This window comes from Microcebus murinus, chromosome 13, assembly GCF_040939455.1.
Source record: "Microcebus murinus isolate Inina chromosome 13, M.murinus_Inina_mat1.0, whole genome shotgun sequence".
NCBI classification, from domain to species: domain Eukaryota; kingdom Metazoa; phylum Chordata; class Mammalia; order Primates; family Cheirogaleidae; genus Microcebus; species Microcebus murinus.
Window position 1 is genome coordinate 56486449 of NC_134116.1, and position 15451 is coordinate 56501899.

Genomic DNA, 15451 nt, shown 5'->3' on the forward strand with positions numbered 1-15451 from the left:
ACGTGGCTGCCTATGCCCTCGTCTCTTCTGGAGCATGGGGAAAATGAGTTATGATTGCCTCTTTCCTCACGGGGGTGTAGTGAGGCTTTGTTTAGCTATTTAAAGAGCTGTGCCACATTCAGATGAAAGGAGCTCTGTTAGTTGGGAGCATAAGGAGACCACGCACAAAGAAATGTTTAAAGGCTGCCTAAAGGGTAGGAGACAGGCTTGCAGGGGGTTCGTTCTGGCTTCGTAATTAGATTTAAAGATCCAGAGATGAAAAACAAAAGATACAGGCAGCAGAAGATATGGATTAGTTCTCTCTCCAGATGGATTAACATTTGGATTGTTTTTCCCAGATGTGACTGGCCGAGATTAAAAACCTACCACGCTTCTCCCACAAGCGGACATGCACACAGAGGCAGCGGAGACCCAGGGGGGCCCTAAAGAGACAGCTGTCAGTTCATCAGCTCACCATGGGGACCACGCTCTGCAGGGGTGCGGAGGCTGGGACCAGGCAGCTTTCAGGCATGAGACGCAGCCCTTCCCCAGTCCAGGGAGCCACCACCAGCCCCTCCACCCTCACAAAGCCCAGGGGGATTGTGCAACAGACACCAGTGCCCAGAAGCCAGGGAAAAAATAGAAAGAAGTTTGCTTGGTACTAAGCACCAGATGTCTCCCTCTCAGACAACACTTCCTAAGTGTCCACAGCACCCCTTCCTCTCGCTAACCTTCCAGGCAGCCTCTCCAACTGCACCTGGCTCCTACTAGCTGCTCCGCCCCGGGGGCTGGGTGAAAATGGGGCAGACTTTGTGAGCTCTGCGAAAACAACTTCCTCCAGGTTATGAGTCTTTAGAAGAAACAGCACCTTGTTCTGCCCATGTACCATGGCGCTTTCACACTCACTCTTTCTCTCCCCTCCCCTCCCCTCCCTGGCGATTTCTAGCACTCAGTCTTAACTATCCTTTAAAGCCCTGACAAATCACACTTCCCCCCAACGCCTTCCCAGATTTCCCTGTAAGCTATTCTCTCTCTCCTCTCTCCTCTCTCCCTCCCCCTCTCCCTCCTCCCTCTATCTCTCTCTCCTCCTCTTCCCTCTCCCCCTCACCTCTCCCTCTACCTCCCTCCTTCTTTTCTCTCTAGCTCTCTCTCTCTTCTCTTGCTCTCCTGTTGCATTTTATTTGTAATAACCCTGAGTTGTCCACTTGCATTATAGCTGCTGTGGTTCTAAGTTTTTCTCTCCCTCTCGATTTTCAGCCCTTGGAGCAGTCTCTGTTGAACTCACCCTGGTAGCCTCTAGGGCCTGCTGCATTGAAGCTGCTCACTCAATGTTTGTTGAATTCATTAGACTAGGTGAGTAAAAGCAGCAAGTTGTTCTGCTGCAGTGAAAAGAAGCAGGTGTTCTCAGAACAATTCTGTTTCTACCAGCCGCTGGATTTCATAACCCAGTGTTATTGCAGGGGGACCTAGGGATGTCTGGCAGGAGCCATGGTTATAGGTCTGACAGCATCCAGCAGCTGGGCCTGCCAGCAGTTCCCGGGGGGCGGCCGCGTGCCTCGGGGAAGAGTTCTGGCTCAGACATGGCTGGGTCGAATCCTGGTTCTCTCAACCAATTTGGAGCCCTGGAATAACAGGCAGATCTCTGACTGTCTCTGATTCTCAATTTCTTTATTTGTAAAATGATGATTCCTACCCTTGCAGATAATTGTAGGAATAGGGTTGAAATCTGTGATACAAGTAGGCACTCTGCACAGTGCATGGCACCAAATAGGTGTGCAATCAATTCTTTGAATAATTCATTCATTGATGGCGAATATTAACTAAGAGAAGTCTCAACCCGGAGATGGGGGATTCATAAGGTGGGTTCTTGTAATGCGGGTTAGCGAAAATATCTAGGTGTCAATGCATCTGTAATCTGAAATACTAAGACCTGAATTCTGACCTAGCTCCTCTGGCACCCTGATAATATGCTGATTACCTTTTCTGAGCCTTGACTACACCAGGTTAAAACCATGGTTCCCACCTGTCTCCACAGGCTTGTTTGTAAGTAATAAACCAGTACAAGGCTCTTGACTCTTATGAAATGCAAACATATAACACAGCCCTGCACGCAGCCCCTAGGAAGCAAGCCATGAGTAAGGGTTGGCTTTTACTATTATCACTTTTTCCCCTCTAGATTCTAAGTTCCTTGGAATCAGGAATCGGTTCAGTTTTGCTTCTAACTCTATCCTCACATCCTTAACACAGTACCTGACAGATAGAGGGGCTCAATGAATGAAAGAAAAAATTAGTGGCCTCTCTGTTGTTTTTCAGTTCTGAGGCATGGGGACTGTGATGATCAGTAATGTTGATTTCATTCTAATGGCTTTCAATAATTTCTAGTCAGAAGTAGTGACCAGTTCAAGTCAGAAAGTATTTCAGCTATTGAGTCTGATTGTATTGTCTCATGAATGAAAATAAATCAACATTTTTTCTTTTCTTTCCCAATCTAGTTATTATCTCTGTGCAATAATTGGGACTTGGAGAAACTCTGTGTTCCTTCTTTGTTAATGTTGACCAACGAGCTTGTGATATTGAATGCATATTAATAATTAGTATTGATTAACTTGATTTACAGGCTTGGGTGCAAAGCTTTATTCTGAGAATTCTGCAAGTTTTCTTGACGGCAGGCGCTGACAGAGAACAATCTGAATCCATGACCACTATGAGTTTTTTTCTTGACCAAAGACACACATGTCTGACCCTGCCCAAACTCACGGCTCTAGAAATAGAAAGGAAGAGGGAAGTGACCATTTTTAAGGTGCCAGGACTTGTGCAGGGACTTTGCATTTATGTAGCAGTAATTTGTGCTGCCTACCAGATAGATATTTCTGGTTCTTCTTCTGAGCACAGTTCCCTTACCCTTTGAAGTTAAGCTTAGCCACATGACTTGCTTTGGACAATGAAATATGAGTGGAAGTGATGCATGTCGCTTCTGGGATGAAGTTTGTAGAGCCAGCATGCTATTTTGCATACTCACTTTCCCTCTGCAACGTGCCACATAGAAAAACCTCCCTCAGCCTGGGACCTAGAGTGAGGATGATCTGGAACAGAGTCCCCAGCTGATTGCCCATGAATATGTGGCATTAGCAGGAAAGAAATCTTTGGTGGTTTAAGGCTCTAAGACTTGGGCAGTCATTTGTTACTATAGCATAGCTTGACCTATCATAACTGGTAACACATGTTGGTTCATTTAAATCTCATAAAACAAAATACATGAGGTGGGCTTTGAGAGATAATTCCTCACAGCTCTCCTGAATTCTGTAGCATGGCACTCACTAACTGTCTTTGTTCCAAAATATCTTCTAAAGGACATCTGCATAGCCAGTAGCTGAGAAAAATAGACATAGAGTCTCCAGCCAGAAGAAAGGGGCAGAATGCTTACTGCTCATTTTAAATTCAAGATGTCTAAGCTTGGACAGCTCACTGTGTGCACAAGCATCCGTCTGAGCCATTTGCAAGGAGACCTGGTACAAATGTGGTGATGTTCATGTATAGCTTTGCCATGAATAATAAAGTAGGTGTATCCTGACCAGAAAGTCCCACGACTTCTGCCAGCATCTTTGAAACTGTGGCAGGCCAACCAACATGTTACCTTAAAATAAGTAAAAATCTCAGGCTTTTCACTGTTCTTGACGGTGGGTATTAGCATTACCATTTTACACGTGATGAATTGGGCCCCAGAGAGAATAAGTTACCCCAGGTCACACCACTAATAATTGGCAGATCCTCTTTTTCCCATTATTTTTCAGTGCTCACCATGAAAAAAAATTAAAATACCACTCATTCACTCCTGTATTCCCGAATTCATTCATTGATTTATTCAATTAGCATCTATTAAATAACTACTTTACATCAAGCACTAAGCGAGAGTACTGTTTTCTAGAGTTATTTAAAAATTAGCACTGAGTTCTCCCACTATAACCAGTTTTGATGCCTAAAGTAAGACATTTGAGAGTATATCTTGGCATACTATACCCATTTTCCACTGCCTTTGTCCAGCAAGCAGATGCCCTGGACAGTATAGGATGGAGTCAGGTTTCCCACAATGCAACATCAAGAGTACATTTCACCTATTGATACAGTAATAGGTCTGAGAGATTTGGAGATCTTTAGAGAAAGCACAGAGTATAGGAAGAGTCAAAGACCTTTGGGGTCCTATGAATTACTCAGCAAGGGCATTCCAACCCAAGCAGGTACTTGACTTGATTTCCCTGCCCTCTCCCATGTACTGCAACAGATACAGCTTAACTAGGCCTAGCATATCTAGGCTGCAATAGAGGTTTGCACATTCCCCCACTACAGAAGCCTTGGGGTCATGGTTCCCAGGAAAACTGAGCCCAGGCTCATACCCACACCATCCTTAAGTCATCCTTTTCTAGTGGGATATAGTGGAAAGGTCTTGAGCTTATAGGTTCAGCTCTTGACTGCAACTCCAATCTATGATTTTGTGATTTCAGCAATTTTGGTTTAGGTTATTTTTAACCTCTCCAAGCTTCCATTTTCTCATCTATAAAGCAGGAAAATAACCCCTAATTTATATATTTTCTGTGAGGATTAATAAATTAGATTCCATACATAAAGCACAGTGTCTAACACATAGTAGGCTTTCAATAAATAACAACTCACATTATTATCATTATCATTTTGCTTTGTCTGGGTAAACAGAACATCCCTTTAGACCAAAAAAAAAAAAATTAAAAATTAGGTGCAGAATTGCTGGCTGAAACCCAAAAGGGGAAGATAAAGCATTATAATGGCATCTCCTGGGAAAAACAATAAATCCAGTCAACTGCACTGTTCCCACCTTAGAGAGCTGCATCGGAGGACTTGTCTCAGGACATGTTAGTGTCCACCACGTACAAAGCACCCTGTAGGTAATGCAGAGATGAGGTAGTCTCAGTCCTGCCCTCCAGGAGTTTATTGTCTACTGAAATTGGGACAAAGGGAGGATTTGACAAGCAAAGAAATCAGTCTAATATGAGGCAAACTGAGAAAAGGGAAGACCGTGCAATAGGCATTCATGAAGGGTGAGCTTTCATTCGGATGGAAGGAGATAAGACAGGCTTCATATAGGGTATCTGGCATGGGCCCTGATGGTTAGATGAAATGTCAGTGCAGAGACCTGGGGGAAAGGAGGGCAATTAAGGCAAGGGGAAAGTAATGCATCTGACGAGGATTGGGTCCATTCAGAGAAAAGGGACTACTGAGGTCTGTCGGGAAAGAGCAACAGGGAAACCAGGAAACAGAGTCTGCACAATGGATGGCCTTGAGAATATGCTTAATCCGGTCATCAGTGAAGAGCGCCAGCCCCAGAATTATGTCTAAAGAAGATTATTCTGGCAACTTCATAGAACAGGTTGGAGGAGGAAGAGGTTGGCAGCAGAGAGACCAGTTAGGTAAGTCTGCAGCAATTGAGGCATGAAGGAAAAGTCCTAGACTCAGAGGAGCAGCCATGAGAATAGAAAGGATGATTCCAGGAAAGGTAAAGATTCCAGATCCAAGGAAGGAAAGGGCTGGCTACTGTTTAACCCTTAGGGAAGAAAGCCTAGCGGTGGTTAGCGAGGGAGGGGGTATAACAAGGAGTGTCCAACCTCCTATCCTGTCATGGCCTGGATTTTATGGTTTCTCTTGGGTCCCCTTGGCTGACGGGGTCCATTCAGTCTGTTGGGACCTTAGGATTTTATTTTTATTTTTCAGGATGTTTAATAGATGAAAGCACGACCTTCGGGAACTGACTGTAGATTTCTGCCAAGTATTTCACCTTTTATGGCAATGTAATGACAACACTAATGCCAGGAACTTCCTTGTGGTGGGAGGAATGTGAATTATAAAAGGTCGAAGAAAACTACTTTCTATTTTTTGCAATTAGCTAATTAAGTAAATTATGTTAAGTAGTTAACACTAGAACTAGTCATTAGAGTTTGCAAGTAGATTAAGAGCAAATAAGAATGTGGTTTTTTTAGTTTGGAATAAAATGAAATGAGAAAGATCTGCCCATTTTCCCCCTGGAAACCCAAAGTCTGTTTGTTTGACAGGCAGAGCAATGAAAGGCAGGTACAGTGACGCTCACCTGGGCTCCTTATCCAGCCCGGCCACTCATCAGCTGCCTGAGGACCTTGGGTGAGTCACTTTCCCTCTCTGGATCTCAATTTCCTTATCTATAGAACAAAGGGATCAGTCTCGATGATGTTCTGGTTCATTTCTACTGCTGATTATCTCCTCTTTTATGCATCTAAGACAAAATCGATATAGAGGATAAACCTATATCTGGAAAGGCGAGTAGACAAGCAGGCACAGGGATCCAGCATTTTGCATGGCCTTTCTACTCTAGGGCCCCTGCCTTTCTCCCCAGCCTGGAAGCCCCACCTGAGATAACAGGCCTCAGCCAAAGCTTTTTTGCAATAAAGCAGCCCACATGAGGGTGCTGCTAAGAAGGAAAAGAGGGAGTCATGTTAGATGGAGGATAGGGTACCCCGGGGATTGCCAGATTAATCCGTACCTGTGCTTCTTTTTTGGAACTGTGAATAGTACTGCATTCGGATTCCTTTTTATATTTCCCTTTTCCAGCATCTCTGTGGGAATAAGGGTTCATAATCCTAGAGATTGCTAAACTAATTTATAAAATGAGAAAAGGGAGTCATTTTCTGTGCATGTAGCATGATCCCCTCCCCGGTAATGCAGGCCCTGGACCGGCAGCGCCAGCTTGCTTCCCCTCCACGCCAATTGATATTCTGCTCACAGCGCAGCGCACGGGAGAGTCAAGGCCAAGCACAGAGGATGCACGATAGAAACCGGCCAAGAGCAGGCCGTTTTCTGGGGGACAGACCTTGTTTACCCTTTTATTGTTTGGAGATAGCAAGAAACAGAAAGAGGAGCAGGCCCTCAGCAGTGTCTGAAAGACAAACACCCGTACAGGATTTACCTGCAGGAAGTTCGGAGAACAGAAACATAACTCTGTGCTGCTGTGGCCCTTGGTAAACCAGACACTCTCCCCGTTCTTTACCCAACTTTATTCCTTCATTCAACAATAGTCGCAATGCTTACACATTTCGAGAACCAGGAGCCAGGCCATGCTAGGCCCTACGGAGAATACTAAATTGGATGCGTTGGGCCAGACTTGGATGCTGCCTGGTAGGCATATACAAACGGAAACTAAATAAAAGATTAATTGTGGGCATGCTACCTTGGCCAGAAGAGAGTACATTTTTCTCTCTACGAACCTCTTTCCTACTCCACTTCAAGGTTCTTAAACACTAGAGCTAGAAGACAGGATGAGGAGAAACTGGTAACTAATCCTATGGGTCAGACATGGTGCTGAAAACTGGAACATATTCCATCGGTTAATCCTCACAACTACCACATTTCCCAGTCAAGGAAACTGAGACTCAGAGAGTTTAAGAAACTTGACCACAATGAGCAACACAGCTCATAAATTGTGGAGCTGGGAGGATTTGAACCCAGGTCTGATTGACTCTCAAACCAGATGTTTCCATTATGCCACACTCTTACCTCCCACCAATATGTGGAGTGCTTGCTATATCGTGTGTGTGTGAGTGTGTGTGTGTGTGTACATACCTCTGCACACCCTGAAATTCGAGCACAGTAGCCCAGCAGAACAAACTACCCAGGCTCATGCTTCATCCATCTTTCCCTGCTTCCATGGAGAGAGACACATGAGTGATCAGCCTTCACGGTTGCTGGAGCTGGGAGCGGATGCGATGTGTGCTCCCCCTACTTTGAGTTCCTCTGTCACATGATATCCCTACCACATAGCCACACCTTCAGCATATGGGACCCCAAAAAGTTCCACTAGGGCCACTGGGCCATAAATAGACTACCTCGCCATGCCATTTTCCCAGAGCCTTACCCTTGCTGTAGCTTTGGCACTGAGCAGGGGTCACAGCCAGCACCAGAGGCCTGAAGATTGGTCAGGGACCCCAGGACCGCAGGCTCCATTTCAGTCTGCATTTCTGGTGCAGCTTGGTTTCTCTTAGGCTTGCCTTGGGTTTTTTTGTGGTTTTTTTTGACTCATGTAAATTTGCTTGTCACCAAATTGCTATGTGAAAGTAGAAGTATGTGTCTTCTTGCAGCTTCCTCCAAACAAGACCAAAGACAAGGAAGAGATAAACAAAGACAAAACAAATGACCTTTTTCTATGAGGTGGATAGGGCAATTGTATAATTTATTGTTCAAACTGGAAACCTTCTGAGAGTGAAAGGGCCCCACTATTAATAGTTATACCAGGATAACCAGCATGAGCCAGACTGCCCTAGGCAAGCCAAGATGTCACACTGAGCTAGCAGGGGCCCCATGACTGCTGTTTTCTGTGTGGTATGTAACATATTAGGAGGTGATGGCAATGGTGGCAGTGGTGGCGGTGGTGGCATTTTTAAATAATATCTATGAAAAACAAGAAGAAAAAAAATCAAGGGTTTTCCCAGGAAGGGATAGAGAGAGGAGGCCCAGCAAAGGTAGGAAAAGGCATCTTTCTTAGCAGGGTGGTAAACCTGTGGCTTTAAGGCTCTGGGTCCTTAAGTACAGCCTTTTGTCTGAATCCAAATTTTACAGAACAAATCCTAGATTTGTCTTAAAAATAAACTAAAAATATAAAAGATTAAACAAAAACATATTAATAAAAATAAAAGAATTTTATTAAAATAGAAAGCTGCAGGTCCCCCACCCGATGTCCCTCAACTACCCTTAGCCCCACTTCCCTCAAAGTCTTCGTGCTCCCCATTATTCAAACTTTTCAAGACAAGGTTAAAAAAAAAAAAGACAAATCATTCTGAATATATCCTCTTTGCCAAATATATTTACATTTTAACTGTGAACAAGTCCCTAAGGCGAAGGAGTGGCTCTGGGCAGCCTGGAATCAGACTCGAACACCAGGTGGGCAGAAGCCAGCTCCATTCTCCTGTGAGGTCCCTTCATAATGAGAAAGCGCCTCCCCCTCCTTAACTTTGCCAGAGGGTTTAAAAGGAATAACCTGGCTCTCACGAATATTGAATCCCTTGGATTAACTGGCTCCAGGCTTTGTCGATACCAGGTTAATGAGAGACAGACGCTGGGGACACCGGCGTGCCAGGCTGGCAGCCTCACCCACGAGGGAGTGGGCAGAGAAACACATACCTCTGCGACACCCCGTGGAGAGACACCACCACCACCCCAACCCCCAGCTCCAGAATCCCTATTTCCTGTCGACAGAAATGAGGTTTCTCCCCCTGCCGGCAATGATGACAGCCATGCGGACCGGAGCTCTGCGGCTGGCCCGGGTCTGCAGCCAAACGACAGCAGAGCAGCACCAAGAGAGAGCTTCCAGGGTACTTCTTGATTGGGTGCACGGAATCCAGAGCCTACTAATGGCCATTTAAATACCAGCCCCATTAGCTGCTCCGCTGTAGAACTACCTACCAGATGTGTAACAACCATATTTACTGGTCTGTTTGCAGCTGGCTGTACCTTCTCTGGGCTCATACCCCGTTCGTTCAGATGGCTGTTTCCCCATCTGCTTAAATGAGAGAACCGCGCTATGGCCCGGGGACATGTCGTCTGACACTCGCACCCACCGGACGCCAAGTAACAGGGTCAGGAGGGAGAGCAGTGCTGAGGTCAGATGACTGCAGCCATCTGATTTTTATTAAAAACAACATTTAAAAAGAACAACCATCCCATTGCCACCAAGAGTATTTTATTTTTCTGCTGGGAGAAGAAAAGCTCTCTGAATGTTTTATTCAGCAGGAACTAGAACACTGTTATTATAAACTTTCTTTCCCAAACGAATTCCCTAAGCTTATGCTGCCAGACTTCCTCCTCTCCAGGGCAGTTCTGTCTTCACTCATTGACTTCTCAGATCCTGCTAGAAAATCTGCCACCCGGGCTGCAGCAAACAGCGATCATCTCAGTGGGGCTGTAGAACTCATGGCGGAGCGGCCCCGCCAGGAATGGTTCTGAGAAAACTGATAAACCGTGTGGTATCATTTGAAAGAAACACAACACTACCGTGACTTACCCGGATTCTCTGCAGGTGGAGATCAGAGCCTGTTGAAGGTCCCCCCCCTCTGCACTGTCACTGCAGGAGTTCCGGGTAAAGGGCCACCTCCTCAAAGCAGCAGCCTATTGGCCAAATGACCCCATAAGTCTTCCCGAGAAATCTACCAGCCAGTATTTTGGGGATGATGAGCAGGGGAGAAATAGGGGACACGGAATATCCCAAATTCTGGAAGCTTCTAGGTGGTTCCACAAGGAGATGAGATTCTTATCCAGAGGCGCAAAAGAAGAACTGAGGAGCCTGACCCTCTCTTGGGACACTGGCAGGTCACCAGAGAGTGACTGGCCGTGCGGGACCACGAGATCTGATGGAGTCTGTGGAGGGGCTCCCTTTGAAAGCCCATCCAGAGAGATCACTGTTGGAGAAACTCTCCCCCATTACAGTGGCATCAGGCAAAGCTACCACTGGAATGTGAGCATTATTTTTAAAAAAATGTGAGCATTATTAAAAACATGTGAGCATTATTAAAAAAAAAAAATGATGAATGACCAGAGGATAAAAGAGGTGCTAAAAGAAGCAGTCACCAAAGACACAATGGGAGCTGTGGGAATGATGAAAGTGGGAGTTACCAAATGCAGGTGTTGTGCCAGTTGTTGTGTATTGGCACTGCCGCCATTTCCAACCTCCTCTGTCATTTTCCCTGTGTCACAAGGGAAGGAAGATTAAAATTGCATTCCCCTCCCGGGCTCTTTTGTAGATACAGCTCTGGGTATATTTTAGATTCAGTCAAGGAGATCCACTTACATTAGATTTGGAAGGCGAAAGGCTTCTGGGGGTCCCAGGGGATGAGTGACCACCAGCAGAGGTGAGCGTTTGTGGCAGATGGACTCCGGATGATATGGTCTGGTACCAGTTTGGGAGTTGTGGGGATGACACCAATGGTACTGACAGTTGCAGTTTCTTGATTTCTGGGTTGTAGATAGTAGTGTGACCTCAAAGTCAAATTTTAAATGGTAGCTTCTAGTTGCTGCACCTCCAGCCTTTCTGGTGATTTTGCAAGCACTTAATTCTCTGTATTTAGTCCTTTTTGTGTGTGTGTGATACCTAGAGTGGTAAGGCAGACTGGCTGGCTGCTCAGTGATCCCTTTTCTTTTGTCCTGTGTACCCATTAGACTCTGTGTTTCCATTAAACTCTGTGTTTCCCAGCCTCCCTTGCAGCTAGGTATGGCCCTATGCTAATAGATTGTGAGCTGGAATGTTGGACACCCATTTCAAAATGGACCTAAACCAGCCTCTCGTGTAAGATCCTTCAGGTTCTTTTCTCTTCTAACTGCTTGATGCGAACGAACACAGTGACCTTGGAAGCTGTATGTGGAGATGGAGGAGACACAAGATGGAATGAGCCTGGGTCCCCGAATCACTGCTTGGAAGAGAGTCACCTTGGAAGAGAAGCTCTCTCCCATCATGGTGGCACCAAAGTCACAAGTGGGGTTTGAGTGGGGAAGGAAGGTGCTGGGAATGAGGAAGATATTAAAAGAAACAAAAACCAAGGACAAAATGTTGAAAGCAGTAGTCACTAAAGTGAGAGAGAGAAAACCTGCTATTGTGCTAAGCCACTGAGATGGTGAGGTGTATCTAGCATAGCAGTTAGCATACTCCAGTTAAAAGAAGCTATTTTTGCTCTTACACTGAATCCTGACTGGAAAACACAGCCACCAGGATGAAAATCAGAGTAGATCACTAGTAACACTTACATAAAAACACTATTGGTTAGAACCAAAAAGCAAACATGAGTTGGCAGAATTCAACTAAAAACAGAGGAGACTTGGTAATTATATGAGGTAATGGATGTGTTATTGAGCTTAACTGTGACAATCATTTCACAATGTATACATATATCAAAGCATCACATTGTATACTTTATTTTACTTTTTTATTTATTTTTATTTTATTTTACTTTTTTTGAGACAGAATCTCACTCTGTTGCCCGAGCTAGAGTTCCATGGCATCAGCCTAGTGCATAGCAATCTCAAACTCCTGGGCTCAAGCAATCCTCCTGCCTCAGCCTCCCAAGTAGCTGAGACTACAGGCATGCGCCATCATGGCTGGCTAATTTATATGTGCGTGTGTGTGTGTGTGTGTGTGTGTGTGTGTGTGTCTGTGTGTCTGTGTATATATATATACATATATATATATTTTTTTTTTTTTTTTAGTTGTCCAGCTAATTTCTTTCTATTTCTTTAGTAGAGACGGGGTCTTGCTCTTGCTCAGGCTGATCTTGAACTCCTGAGCTCAAACGATCCACCCGCCTCGGCCTCCCAGAGTATTAGGATTACAGGCGTGAGCCACCATGTCCGGCCCACATTGTGGATATTTGAAATATCCACAAGAGGATATTTGAAAATATCCTCTTTTTGTTTGTCCATTATACCTCAATAAAGCTGGGGGAGAGGGAGAGGAGATTTGAGAGACTTGCAGTCACTATAAATTTCCCAGGTGGAGGTACACAAATCAAATTCCTTTGGTGTCATATAAACCTTGACCACAGTCCATCATGTCATCCCATCGTCTGCCACCCTCCACACACACCGAGCTCCAGCCCAACCACTTGGAAGTCCTCACACACTGTAGGTCTTTCTTTAACAATCCCAAGAGTGGCTGAGGTCCAAGAAACCATCCCCACAGTGGAACTCCTGGCTCTAAGAGGTCAAAGCGTAGCATCCAAGAAGGCGTCTCCCCTTTGTACAGATGGAAGGCCATCTTTCCCCACCACGCACCTTGATTCCAAGGGCTGTTCCCCCTGAATGAGTTCCAGGAACAGATGCAGATCTCAGAGACAAGTGGGCGCATCCGAGCTACAGATGTGGGGCCTGGCAACTGAACTGACAACTCAAATAGCATCTCACACCAATGAGCCAGGCCAGCTGGTCCATTCCTCTGGCTAAGAGTACGCCTTAGAAATGTGCCTGCCTTTTAATTTCTGATGTGTCACAATTTACCCTTTTGTTGTTCCGGAACATTCTGGAGCACAGGAGGCTAATCACCCTTCATGGTGTGACATCTGTTTGAGATGACTGAAGGCTCAGGCCCAGAACCTCCCTAAGTCATCCTGAAGACAGCCACACAGTCACAAGATGACAGAGGATGAGGCTTTCTCTTGCAGTGGTTCACAATCAGGAAGAGGAGAAAGACACACTGCTAAGGTTAGTGATATAAACAAACCCTAAAAAGGTAAATATATTTCACTAAAAGTGGAGTACACAATAAGAGCCTTTCCTGAAAAGACTGATGCTCTTGTCGGTGACAGCAAAGCGAGTAGGAAGGCATATGCATTTGTTTTACTCTTTATCCATAGGGCTTCATGAAAGCCAAGTTTCATTTAGGATGTCAGTGCCCCAAAAGAAATAGGAAACAGGTTCGATTCTGCTGCTCATGTTGGTCTGTGTTTAGGAGTCAAAGCATAGAGAACATCAGCCCTTGAGTATCGATCTTGGAGTTGAGGTCAAAGAGAGAATGTTCCAGCCTTTGGAACTCTTCCGTGCCAAAATGGCACCTGCTTCAAAGAGTCACTAGTTGCAAGAACTATTACAGGAGAATATGTAAACTCTGATCCCAATTAGCTTTGTATCTTGTCAACCCAGTGACTGCTCTGAACCTAAAATTCAAAATGAGAACCAGCGATAAAAACTCTTTGTTAAGGGCAGAGCATGTGCCAAGGACTTTACTAGACACTTCAAATACTTAATATTATTTAATTCGCCCAACAGGACTCTAAGGTTAGTGGTTTTATCCCACTTTTTTTTTCTTACAGAAAAAGACACTGGGTCTCAGAAAAGTTAAGGCACGTGCCCAAAACCATGCCACATGTAAGCAGGAGAATCAAGAGTCGAATCCAGTTTTGCACGACTCTGAATCCTGCGCTCAAAATCATGTTGTGCATTCATTCATACCAGGACTCACTTGGGTAGCGAGACTTGCAACACAGGGACAGGAGATGGGAGAACGAACCTCAAACAAGGCTGGTAACAAGGAAGCCTTCATGCTTTGGGAGTGCGGCCAGGCAGGTCCGATCGATGCCTAGAGCTGGACCCTTCCCATGGCCACTCCCGGCCACTATGGAACACTTATAATGGCAGTAGGTCACCACGGCTCTCCATGATCACCTAGCTAACCCCAAGAAAGACGATAAAAAATGCAAGGATCTCCAAGAGAACTGCAAATGCCCAGTTACCCTATGGGGTAATTTTTAACCCAGTAGTTCTCCTTTTTGACGAAGCCAGACTCAAAAAGCTACACACACACACATATATATATATGTAAAATTCCCTGTCCATGTTATTCCAGAAAAAGCAAAACTATAGGTATGGAAAAGTAATCAGTAGTGGCTAGAGGCTGGAGGGTAGGGGTAGGCATTGACTATAAAACGACATAAGAGAACGTTTTAGGGATGATGGAAATGTTTTATTTCCTAATTGTGGTAGCCTTTACATGACTATATGTTTGCCAAAATGCATTGAATTGCACACTTAAAATTGGTAAATTTTACCACCTGTGAATTATGCCTTGTGTATTTTATATTTGTGTGTGTAATTTATTTTTATATTTATGTGTGTAATTTATATTTATAATATAAATATATACGTAAAAGATATATATCTAAATTTCAAACAGGCACTGACTGATGAATCTCGAGCTAAAATTTCCATAGTGTGACTGCATTGCAGTAAACCCAGGAGCCTGAATTCCTCAGCCACTCAAGCTTCCTGGGGAGATTTCCAGCAGGCAGCCGCTGCAGGCTGATAATACCCTACGTCCAGTGGGAAGGAGTTTCGGAAGTGAATTTTTTCAGGCAAATGCTTCTGTAGCAGCTCAAATAAGAAGCCAATCGCTAGGGTTACCTTGGCTCCCTGCCTTGTCTCCTGAATCTTCAGAGGTCACACTGTGTACTTGGTGGGAACATTCATCTGGAAAATTGCCTCGAGCCAGATTAAATATAACATCACTGTTCTTAACTTGTATCTCACATGACGTACATGTCTTTATCTTCATATCTTGTTGTACTTTGAAGGCCATACCTGTCTCTACCCTTAGCCCTGGAAAAGACAGGGAAAAGTCTTGACAGAAATACTAAATATTGTAGCTGCCACCTGGCTCAAAAAGCTTGGCGTGGATTAAAAATGAGCTTTCCAGTAAGACTGACTACATTAGCCTCGTGTATCTGTCCTTCTGACTCTAGGGCACCTTTCCTCCTACACATTCTCTTTGGCTGGGGTCCTCAAACTTTTTAAACAGGGGGCCAGTTCACTGTCCCTCAGACCGTTGGAGAGTGCGCACTGTGGGCCCAGGACGAGTTGGCTGCTAAGCAGGACAGGCGGCGGCGGCAAAAACACCCAGAGGGCCGGATAAATGTCCTAGGCGGGCGGCATGTGGCCTGCAGGCCGT

The 15451-nt window shown here is 45.0% G+C and overlaps 1 long non-coding RNA gene across 1 annotated transcript in view; it reads right to left on the bottom strand.

Moving 5' to 3' along the window:
• Positions 1-8003, bottom strand: part of LOC142874971 (uncharacterized) — a 47421-nt gene extending 39418 nt beyond the window's left edge. The window contains exon 1 of the long non-coding RNA XR_012922556.1: positions 7889-8003. This is a non-coding gene — a long non-coding RNA (uncharacterized LOC142874971). The remainder of the gene's footprint in view (positions 1-7888) is intronic.
• Positions 8004-15451: the final 7448 nt, after the last annotated feature.